We start from the raw sequence: 11356 nt of genomic DNA on the forward strand, positions 1-11356 counted from the left end.
GCTTCAGGATCATAGCAAACATCTACCAATGTGTTTTACAAGGGTGAGAGATTTTGTAGCCACATTACATTGCATTGTTGAAAACCAAAAGAAATCTGACCACTCGACCACTCATAAGATAATGTAATCTGTAGCTATTTTTAATTATTTTTATTGTTTTACATACTATTTCCCATTGTTTTTATAATGTATTTAATTATTGTCATGATCTAACATGAGCCCGGCCGGAAGAGAGGGCAGCCTCATCCCGCGCCACGACATTACACCGTATACATTGATTTAATTGATTGATTGATTGATTGATTGATTGATTGACAGGGCGTGAGAATTTGAAACTTAACTGCAAACCAACGAGACATTCGAAACAACTGAACCCAGTTTTGTTGGTCGCGCATTTGTATGAGATAATATCTTAGTATAGTGTTAAGCTTTAAATGTCTTAAAACGCAAGATCTCGAGGGGCTCAGCACTATTTGGCCAAAGATTGGCTTTTCTGAACATTTAAATGAACTGTTATATCTTTTGCGATCCCTTGCAGTTTTAGTCTTACTGTTATGTCTGTTATATTGAGAAATTATTTAGTATATACCACACAAGTGAAACGTGATTTCGTGCGCGCTTATTGGCTAACTCGGAGGTGACTAGCAAAGTAATTACCTCGATCCGACCAGCTAAAGAGAAACAAGCTGCCTTCGCGTGTCGCTTTGTTTACCGACAGTGATGTTTTGGTCCGCTAGTTTTTCAACTTGTCTCGTATATACTAAAGCAATTATTCGCCTCAGTGTCGGTAAATACCCACCACTACTCAGCTCGACCTTGGTGAAGGTGAATAGTAAAATAGATGATTGTAAAATAGATTAATCGTCGCAAGAGGTTTATTTTAATATTCACCCTGAAGATAACTGAGTTGAAAACGTTTGATCTTTTTTTGTAAATATTTTATTAGTTTTAGCCTTTAATTAAACTTTTACATATTTTGTATTCAGTAGCACACGAAACTGTTCAATTTTTTTTTACTAAGTGAATAACTCGAGGCAACAGTAAATCCTAAACAGCGCTTTTATTTCCTTGTAGCAAGTAGAGTTTTAATGCCTTTTTGTACTGTATCTACCACAGAAGGCCCTGAAGGGGTAAAATAAGAACTGGGACTCGGGTAATTTTTACTGGGAAAAATGGGAATTGGGTCTCTGGGGATGGGAATCACATAATTAATAATAAAAAAAAACAATGAAACTGGGATTGGGATGGGAAAATTGGGAAAATCTGGGAAAACAATAGGCTGGGAAATGGAGTTGGGGAAAAATTTGGGCCGGGAAAAATGGGATTTATGGCCCCTTCAGGACCCTCAACTAACAACAAAAAGTAAAAAGAAAAATTTCAACTTAAGATCTCGAAAACTTCACAAAAGTTCGCAGCATCTGATGCCATGCCGGCACAAGTTCATCAAAAGTCGTACGGAAAAACTTTGCAGGACTCGTCTTCGCTCAGCTCATCAAGCTCGATATCTTGTGGATCGTCTGTCCAGGTGCCAAAAGAGCTTGTAGAAGAACAGATGTCCAATGATTCATCCTTGGAAAAAAACACTTCTACAATGTCTGCTTTAGCTTCTGTGATGGTGAGCGTTTTAGATGATCTTTCACAAGGAAGAACCTCGGCAGTTGACGAGCTTTCGTCTAATGACGGTGAAAAGCTCTTGCAGGGCTGTACAATAATAAGCCTGCCCGCTGTAATAGCAGGCTGTATTTGTGGATGAGGTGTTGCGGTCTTCTCGTTGTCACTAACTGACTGATAACTGCCATCTGAATACTCTTCAGTGCTTGAATTGCTGCTTAAGGTTCCCAAGGTTCTTACAGACCAACCAGAGCTCTCTGATGACGGGCTTGCAGGAGAAGAACGATTTGAGCCCCCTGGAAGTGCCGGTGTTTCGATGAAACCTGGGTTTCTTACACTGCCACTATTACAAGGCGATACTCGATTCTTCCTTCTGCTCCAAGGTTTGGGGACTATCGCTGAAGGGCGTTCACCCGTTTGTAATTTCAGCGCTGTGCCTTCGTTCTTTAAAGACGCACTTGATAAAAGACTTGCGTTCTCTGGAGTTATTGCAGTTACGCTATGTTTTCGTTGCGAACTCGCTGTAAAGCAATTGCCCATGTCGACAACTTTTTAACAAACTGTATGTACGCACAGTAGTTTACGTGTGAATTTTTGTCAACTGGAAGTGTGTTAATTGAAATTACAATTGTTATGTAACCAAACGCTTGACGTAGAAATTAGAAAAAAATAGTTGAGTGCGCGCGCTCACGAATCGAAACTTGGCGATTTTTTAGAAGCATTTTGTGTTCCCAATATAATGCTACCAGGATTGCGCAGCATGGAAGGAAAACAATTTTTTTTTTTGCCTCTCTTTCCTCACCCAAGAAATTTTTGCGCAAAATTATTTTAATTTTTTTTTTTGTTATCCCCTTTTTTTTTTTTTTTTTTTTTTGGGGGCCCCCCTTAGAGTAAAAAAAAAAAAATTTTATTTAAAATTTTTTCAAAAAATTTTTTAATGAAGGATGGAGGAAGGAAAAAAAAAAATTTTTTTTTTTCAATTTTTAATTTTTATATTTACATAATAGTCGCAGTGCAAAATGGATGTCGGAAATGACAAGAGCATAGTAAAGATCAAAACATTGCTTACTTTGTAGCCTGCGAGAACAGACGGCTTTTTTTCCCGAAAAGCCGTCTGCTCTCGCTGGATTCTAACTTTGGGACCGTAATAAATGTATTAAGGTAATTTTATGGCGGTTTGAAGGCGTTTGAAATTGAGATGATTGGTATATATTTTTGCAATACTAAGAGAATTCTCGCACTCTAATTAGTCGAGAGCTGTGGTCCAATCGCAACGCAAGGGTAGTTTACAAAAACTTGAGAAAGTGTCGCAACCATTTAACAAAACGGAAACCAGCGACTTTCTTCAAATCTCATGTGAGACATTTGGGGCAAATAATTATTTCTGACGATCTAGATGAAAAGCTTTTTCATCCGGCAAACATGTACTTTTTCTAAACTTTCAAACAACCATGAAATCTCGAACCAATTGCCTTAAAATAAGCAACAACCTAATTTAATCACTCATTTTTTTTTCATCTTTGACAATCGAATTTGTTGACAAAATCACGTGCCTATGAAATAAGTTTGATTGTTGCTTTATTATTGCCTTACTTGCAATTGTTTCATCTGCTTGGAGCTCGAGCTGCATTGGTTGTTGTGAAAGTGCATCTTTAACGGGCGTCGCCTTGCTCTCAACATTCGACACAGTTACATTAAATTGAGGACTCGTTCTATTTGATTTCTCCATTTCGGAAGAACCATTGCATTTCACTACAAATGTTGTTACGATGTTCTTTGAGCTACGATTGTCTGTGTTCTTGAGATATCCATGTACCAGATTTGTGAAGATATATGAGCCGTTGTAACTTCGGTTGACTGTTCCGCAATCATTCAGTCCAGTTTGTAAAATAATATGACTGTGGTTAAGCTGCCGTCCTGTGCACGAATTGTTGTTTAAGTGAAAGGAGCTGTGATTGAAGTTTGCAAGATATTTCTTTGTTAAGAAAATCACCATGCGGTGTCCAGGGCATTCGAAATGTATAGATCTGTCAAGTTCGGCGTAACCTGGTGTATGAAATTGAACAATAAAGTATAATGAGATTTAGTTCTTTTCAGTTAGGTCATTAATGAAAGATGTAAATTATTAAAACATCACCTCTCACGCCTGAGATAACAATTTTTCTATATAACTTCTATTATTATTCATTCAAAATATTTCTCCGTTTCTGATTGGCTTTCAATCTCCGGTTTATTCCTGCTAACCGGCTAGCGCTGACCAAATTTGGAAGAAGGTCCTATTATACGACGATTGACGTCATTTAAATGACGTCAATTGTCCAATATCAGAAATTAACCGATCGCAACCTCGATCCCACGGCGTTAACCGTTCGCAACCTCGTTCCCACGTTACACGGCAACTGCTCTGATGCACAACGACTGGGAAAATGGCGAGATTTGTGCAGTTCCACGAGCAAAAAATCACCAAATTATTAGAAGACAAGGGGTAAAAAAAGCAACGAAGGCGAGTTAAACGATTATTAAAGCGTATTTTAAAGAAAATACAATTTCTGAACCAGCCACAGTGGAGGACTTGGCGCAGTTTTACGAAAATTCTACGTCGAAGTTAGCAAGAACGATGGAAACCTGTACTCGAAAAAGTCGCTTTGTGTCATCAGAATTGGCTTCACTAGACACTTCAAGCAACTGCTAAATATCGACATTATAAATGACAGCGAATTTTAATCTAGGAAACCGAGTTGTGAAGTTTAAATAAAATTTTAAAGCGAACGTTGTTGTGTATTTGTGACTTTGCGTTTTGTGAAAACCACATTAAATTCATTTTCTGCATTTGGAGCTCTAGAAATATTTTAAATGAATAATAAAACAATTATTGAATTCGGCTTTCGTATGATATGAAGAATTATGCAGATCTCGGTCGGTTCTTAACACCCTCCTCGATCTGTATAATTCTTCATATCATACTCAGCCCCCTCCAATAATTGCTCGAAATTACACCTTATTATTCAACACATGCACGCCCAAATATGGTCTATGTAATGAATCGAATCCGACTAACAGATTCAATACAGATATCCGGGATACGTAGGTTGCGAAGACGCCCGGGCTTAAAGCAATGAAATTACAGTTCTCTGCAAATGTGTTCGTTGACAATTGTTGAAAAAAATCCGCCAACGCGGAAATCGTCTGAAGAGCCAACACTGGCCTACGGCCCGTGGCAAGATCAGGCGATCGCAGGATAATTGTTAAATATAACTAAAAAATCCTGTAGAACAAAACTGTTTCCAGATTATTTCCAGATGGAGTTAAATGTAAAATAAACTATTTTCTGGTTTCAAACATGTGAAGTCCGTGCAAGCATTTTCTGTTTCTCTCCCCCTCCTATGTACCCCCACCCCTCCCTCCCTCCACTCCTCACCCCCTCCCCCTGCGCCCGGCTGAGTAACACAGGCTCCGACGTATTTCAGAGCCATTTCACGTTACATTGCGTCCAGAAATAATTGAAGTCGAATACAGGAACAGTTTCGCACTGACAAAATGAACTAAATATATAGAGGGCTACGCCTCCAAGTCAAATCACTTCTTCAGGACTCGTTCTTTCAACATCTTTTAAATTCATTCACTTTCATTCGTAAATAGTCAGATTTTTTAAACGTGCTAATATAAATTTTCATCGAAATTGTATTGTTATCAATCTACTTTATCTGTTCAAAGTTCAGTTAGCTTTATACTTACCATCTGCACTCCCAAACGTCCAAAATCTTAGATCAGAACAAATCAAAACAATTAAAAGCGCTTGAAACAAATCAACCATAGTCTTCGAGAGTCATGATGGACTCATTTTGTTGTCATCAAATTTGCATTTTCAACTAAGACTAAAAATCGCTAATATACGCAAAATTATTCGTCCCACGTGCATGGAGGTTTCAGACCAATGAATTCAAATTCTCTCAGCCCAATTCTATTGTTATTATACCTGTTATTATTTTGCGTGCCCTTCTTCAATTGCTACGGAATGTCACACAGCTTTCAAACAAAAATCGCGCGTATGGCTTTCTAAAGCACTAGAAAGACAAAATAAGGACACCAGGTAAGGTTTCAAGCTTCATTGTAGGTTTTCAAAGGAAAAAGGAAATATTTTCAACTCATTTTCAAATCCATACAAACGCTAAATGCTGATAGTACGCTCAAATTTTAAATCCATACAAACGCTCTGATAATACGCTTAAATTTTAAATCCATACAAACTCTAATAATACGCTTTGGTCAACTGTGCTTTCATGGGTTCGTTCTTCTCGCCGCGAAATGAATCTCACGAAAGCGTTGCCGTTGCCCGTGGGTAGAGATAGAAAAAAACTTCCTCGCGCTAAGAAACAATCAGATTGCGAGATTCGTTACCGTGTCCTCTTGGAATAAAAAAATACATGTATTTTTATGATAAAACGGCCTTCGCATATGGCGCTTGAAACACGCTGACATGCAACCTCGTTTCCAGGGTTTCTCTCTCTCCCCGCCACGCCTCCCTCTTGGGGCTGGAAGAGAGAGACCCTGGGAACAAAGGTGGCTGACATTTGTCAAAAGGTCTCAAGAAAGAAATGTTACCACGGAGGTGAATCGCAAGTGAATGATTCATTCGTTTCTTAGTTGTTCCATGTTGGTTAGACACTTTATTGCGGGCCCGAGAGAGGCCTACAACCCTAATCTTGACAGTGACCAGCGGATTGCGTATAACGCGTGCGCGCCACGTTTATAAAAGGCTAGATGCAAAGCGGAAGTTAAAAAGTTTGTTCTTCCACCAAGAACGATCAGAATGCGTGAAATGTGTCAACCACAACACTTTGTCGAAACACCGGAAGTTGAAAATCTCTCCTTCAAGAACGATTAGAATGCGAAAATGATAAGTCAATCTCAACAGTTTGTCACATAAGATCAAGGCTTGTGTCACATGGAAGATTGGAAATTACATTTGGCTGACTTTGTTTAGGCGTTGGTTTTGAGAAGATTTACTGTGATTGTAAAAATTCCTTACAACACTGACAACACAGCGAGTTCACCGACAGAGGAAAATAATTATATAACTTCTTACTTACAGTTGAATCCCGATAACTCAAACCCTCAGTAACTCGAACTCCCGCTAACTCGAACCTTTTTTGATTTCCCTTCAGGTCATTTTCTTCAAATTTTACCCTCGATAACTCGAACTCCCGCTATCTCGAACCTTTTTCGATTTCCCTTGAAGGTTCGAGTTATCGGGATTCGACTGTAATTAGCAACAAGACGCTAGGACAGCGTTCACTCCGGCCCTGGAAGTGACATAGGGGTGGAGGATTAGGAAAGGGTTTGGGTACGTATCGGAACTCCCGGTTCCTGTAACTTGTACTGCCGGGTATGAGAGGCTATAAAAATAAAACATAAAATACAATTAAGAATAAAGAAAAGCTGCCTAGATAAAACTAGTGCCAAACTAGTACAATGTCAAGACTTTATTGCAAACAAATAAACAAAAAATGCCCAGTAAACCTAGACGAATAGTAGGAACTCCCTAATGAAGATCTTGACAAAATATGAAACTATCTCAATGTGGTGTTTCTTGGTGCAGAAAAGCTGTTTTTCGGAGGGAAAAGTTATTTTCGAATCACGAAAGCGTTGCGTGACAACCAAATAGCGCAGATGCGAAGGAGACTACGAATATTGTTTACAAAACTCTGCAAACCAAATGGTTCGTTCCAAAAACTAAATTCGTAATGCTTTCTAAGCTCTTCATTTATTTTACTATTTATGAAACTACTCGTTTGCATTTTTTTGGAATACTGGAGTATTTTTTCTAAATCTTTTATAAAACACAAAACTAAACTCAGGTCGGGTTGAAAGGTATGATCAGATAACACCGCGTCTGTCTCGAAACAAAGATCAATGTCCCTTCAAAACCTAAAATACCGAACTAAAGATGGACATATGAAAGAAACTTGAAAGAAGCGTTATTTCAGATTAATTTTCGTAAAAGATGAAGCACAGAAACTAAGCGTCAATTTCAAAACGCGTGAAGCAACCCTCGCACGCTTAATTAAATTTATTCACGCAAAAGCAAAAACTGTGATTTCTTATAATTATAGCGGACGGCTTTTGCATTCAATTTTTTACTTGACTTACTTTTACTGATCCTTCTATAAATTCTATCCAAAATTCAAAGTAATACTTTGCATAACAAGTTTGCTTTCTGAAGTCTCGAGAAGCCGCAGAAAGTCCTTGATCAAGTCCATGATTTGTATTCAAAACACACTGCGTCGCGACACAGTCTTCGCGGCGCGGAAAGAAAGATGAATTTCTTCACACCAGCAAGGTTTTAGCAATCTGTACTTGCCCCAGAGAGGGAATTTTACTTGTTAAGCATAACAAACAAGACCTTGGAAGTTTGTAATCCGTTCCATGGCACAAAAGACTTGGGCTTTAAATCGATCATCAATGGCTTCTACGGCAACTTTTCTCTTTTGGGGTCAAGCAGATGGTACGCAAAGCACAATGGGATTACGTCACTCGATTGCGCAATTTTGCAGATTTGTGATGGCCAAAGAAATCAAGCCCATTTTACAACTCCTGGCCTACAGCCGGAGTAATTATTGGATGAGGCTGAGTATGATATGAAGAATTATGCAGATCGAGGAGGGTGTTATCCGCCGAAGCCGAAGGCTGAGGCGGATAACACACTCCGAGATCTGCATAATTCTTCATATCATACGAAAGTGGAATTCAATAATTGTTTTATTATTCATTCAAAATATTTCTAGAGCTCCAAATGCACAAAATGAATTTAATAGGGCTTTGACAGTTAGTAGGCAAAGTACACAAATACACAACAACGTTCGCTTTAAAATTTGATTTAAACTTCAAAAACTCGGTTACCTTCATTAAATTTCTTGTCCTTTATAAGGTTGATATTTAGCGCTTGCTTGAAGTGTCTATTGGTGGTTTTCACTGTCACGCCGCGAAAAAATAAATCCAAAACTGTTGAGTCAAAAAAATCAAGATTAATACAAGTTGTAGAAAACTATTATATAAACTACTTGTCCAAGTTTCAGGTCTGTTCGTTATTCCGTACTCGAGTTATCCGTCAAATTGTTTCTCGCAAATTTAGAGAGCACAGTATGGAACCGCCATGTTGGAGCCCAAGCAGTTGGGCTCCAACATGGCGGCCGGAAATCAATGAAAACATCTGGCATTAAATACTGCTACAAAAAGCGGTCGGATCACCCTCATGAACAAGTTAACATTCACATAAACAATTCTCGCTAAACCTCAACTGTTCAGATTGTTACAAATTGCAGGATAAGGCATTTTTTTTAACAAAACGTGACCACCTTCTGGCGGCCATCTTTGATCTCGTGTGGCGTGAAACTCCAAAATTCAAAATGCTCTTTCTTAAAGATGGCGAATGCTATCGAGCTAAAAACCCTCAACAAGATATATATTAAGGACGTCTATTAAGCAGTGAAGGATAAAAACTCAGGGGTCTTGCAATTTTGGATTTTAGAATTTTGATGACGTCACGTGAAAACCAAGAATTGAAGCTAAATCTGATGACACAAAGCTGGAATTAACCGGCGATCGAAAGCCAATCAGAAACAGAGAAATATTTTGAATGAATAATAATACGTATTATTATTCATTTAAAATATTTCTGTGTTTCTCATTGGCTTTCGATCGCGGCTAATTCCAGCTATTTGGCTAGCGCCAACCAAATTTGGAAGAAATTCCAATTATTGGATCGCAACCGTCCAATATCAAAATTATTGGATCGCAACCTCGTTCCCAGGATGATTATCCTATCGCAACCTCGTTCCCAAGAACCGCTGACGTCACGCGACTGAACGGCTTTGCTGCCGAACAGGTTAAAAGCGCGAAATCGCCGCTAGATTGAGCATTACGTAGAGGTAAAATTTAAAGTTATTAGAAGACAAGGAAAGTCAAAACACTGAAAAAGCAACGAAGGGGAGTCGATCGATTTTGAAAGCGTATCTTCACTGAAGAGGAAATTATCCCTGATCCAGCCACAGCGGAAAACTTGGAGCGGTTTTACGAAAATTCTTACGTCGAACTAAGCAAGAACGATGGAAACCTGTACTCGAAAACATCGCTTTGTGTCATCAGATTTAGCTTCAATAGACACTTGAAGCACCCTCCTCAATCTGCATAATTCTTCATATCATACTCAACCTCATCCAATAATTGCTAAATATAGTATAGAAATATTGGTAATCGAAAAAACATGTCTAATAGACCATTTTACAGTTGTCTGCTCAGTGACCTGGTCATTGACTGAAAGTGAGGCTGAAGGTGACCTTGTTTTGATACAGACCTCACTGCTTTTGTTGTGTTAATCACGTTGTTTTGATGCTAACTAGGTTACATTTACATAATAAAGCAAAGAGGTTTGTATCAATGCAAGGTCACCTCCAGCCTCGCTACCATTCAAAGGCCTGGTCACTTGGTAGACAACTGTAAAATGGACTATTATCTAGAGGCTTTGAGTCCTTCGTTAATGCTCGGCTTGAGATTCTTGATAAGATACTACTAGAAACTATGACCTGTTTCTCTTATTACCAACATTTCTATACTATATTATGTAATATTAAAACGCCGTAGAAAGTTGCTCTTGTAAAATCATTATTACTATGTAAAAAATGAAAATATTGCAATTATAACATCAGTTTCTTTTAATAAACCAAACTTAGTTTTTACAATGATTTTATTTCTCGGCCGATAGAAATTTCATGAGCCTAGAAAGCCTTACAAACGAAGAAAGAAAGATGTAAATAAATTACAGATGGCTTTCGACACACGTCTCTGAAATGAAAGAAAAATGTATGCCCCGAGCTGGATTCGAACCCGCGTCTCCCTCTTACTAGTCAGGCGTGCTATCCACTACACCATCGGGTCAACCACGCTGGATACTTGGCAACTTATTGATGTGTATCGCATAGAGCGCGGTCAATCCACAGGGCATTTTTCTTTCGAGACATTTGTGTGTTTCATGGCTAAATTCCCAAATTAAATTGGGTTACGTGACAGATAGAAATTTCATGAGCCTAGAAAGCCTTACAAACGTAGAAAGAAAGATGTAAATAAATTACAGATGGCTTTCGACACACGTCTCTGAAATGAAAGAAAAATGTATGCCCCGAGCTGGATTCGAACCCGCGTCTCCCTCTTACTACTTATTACTCTTACTACTTATTACTCTTATTACTTTCATTTCAGAGACGTGTGTCGAAAGCCATCTGTAATTTATTTACATCTTTCTTTCTATATTTCTCAGCCTTGCTTTCTTTATTTTGTATTCAGTAAAGGATTCAAACAGTTAATGATTTGGTGACAGCCATCTGCTGCACTACATTACAGCTTGTTGTTTAATCGTCTTCTCATCAAATACAAACACTATTCGTGTTAGAACTTGTCGGCAAGATCGAAGTTCATAATTGTCACATGTATAGTGATGAACAATACGTGAAGCGGCGAGTTGTAAAATTTGTCACAGGTGCGGTCTTTGCTGAGAATACCATCTGGTCGAGTAGGGTGAATTGTTATTCTCAAGTTACCGTCCTCATGCAAAAATAAAGAAAACAAAACTATCTTTGCCTAATATTTTTTAAGAATCAAGAAAGTACAGGCTCATCGAGAAACCCAATCCGAATTGAGCAACATGCGAATTTTAATTTGTTTTAGCCTTATATTTTTTGCACGAGTTGCA

The sequence above is a fragment of the Oculina patagonica genome, chromosome 1, assembly GCF_052425735.1.
Source record: "Oculina patagonica isolate OP01 chromosome 1, crgOcupat, whole genome shotgun sequence".
Lineage (NCBI taxonomy): Eukaryota > Metazoa > Cnidaria > Anthozoa > Scleractinia > Oculinidae > Oculina > Oculina patagonica.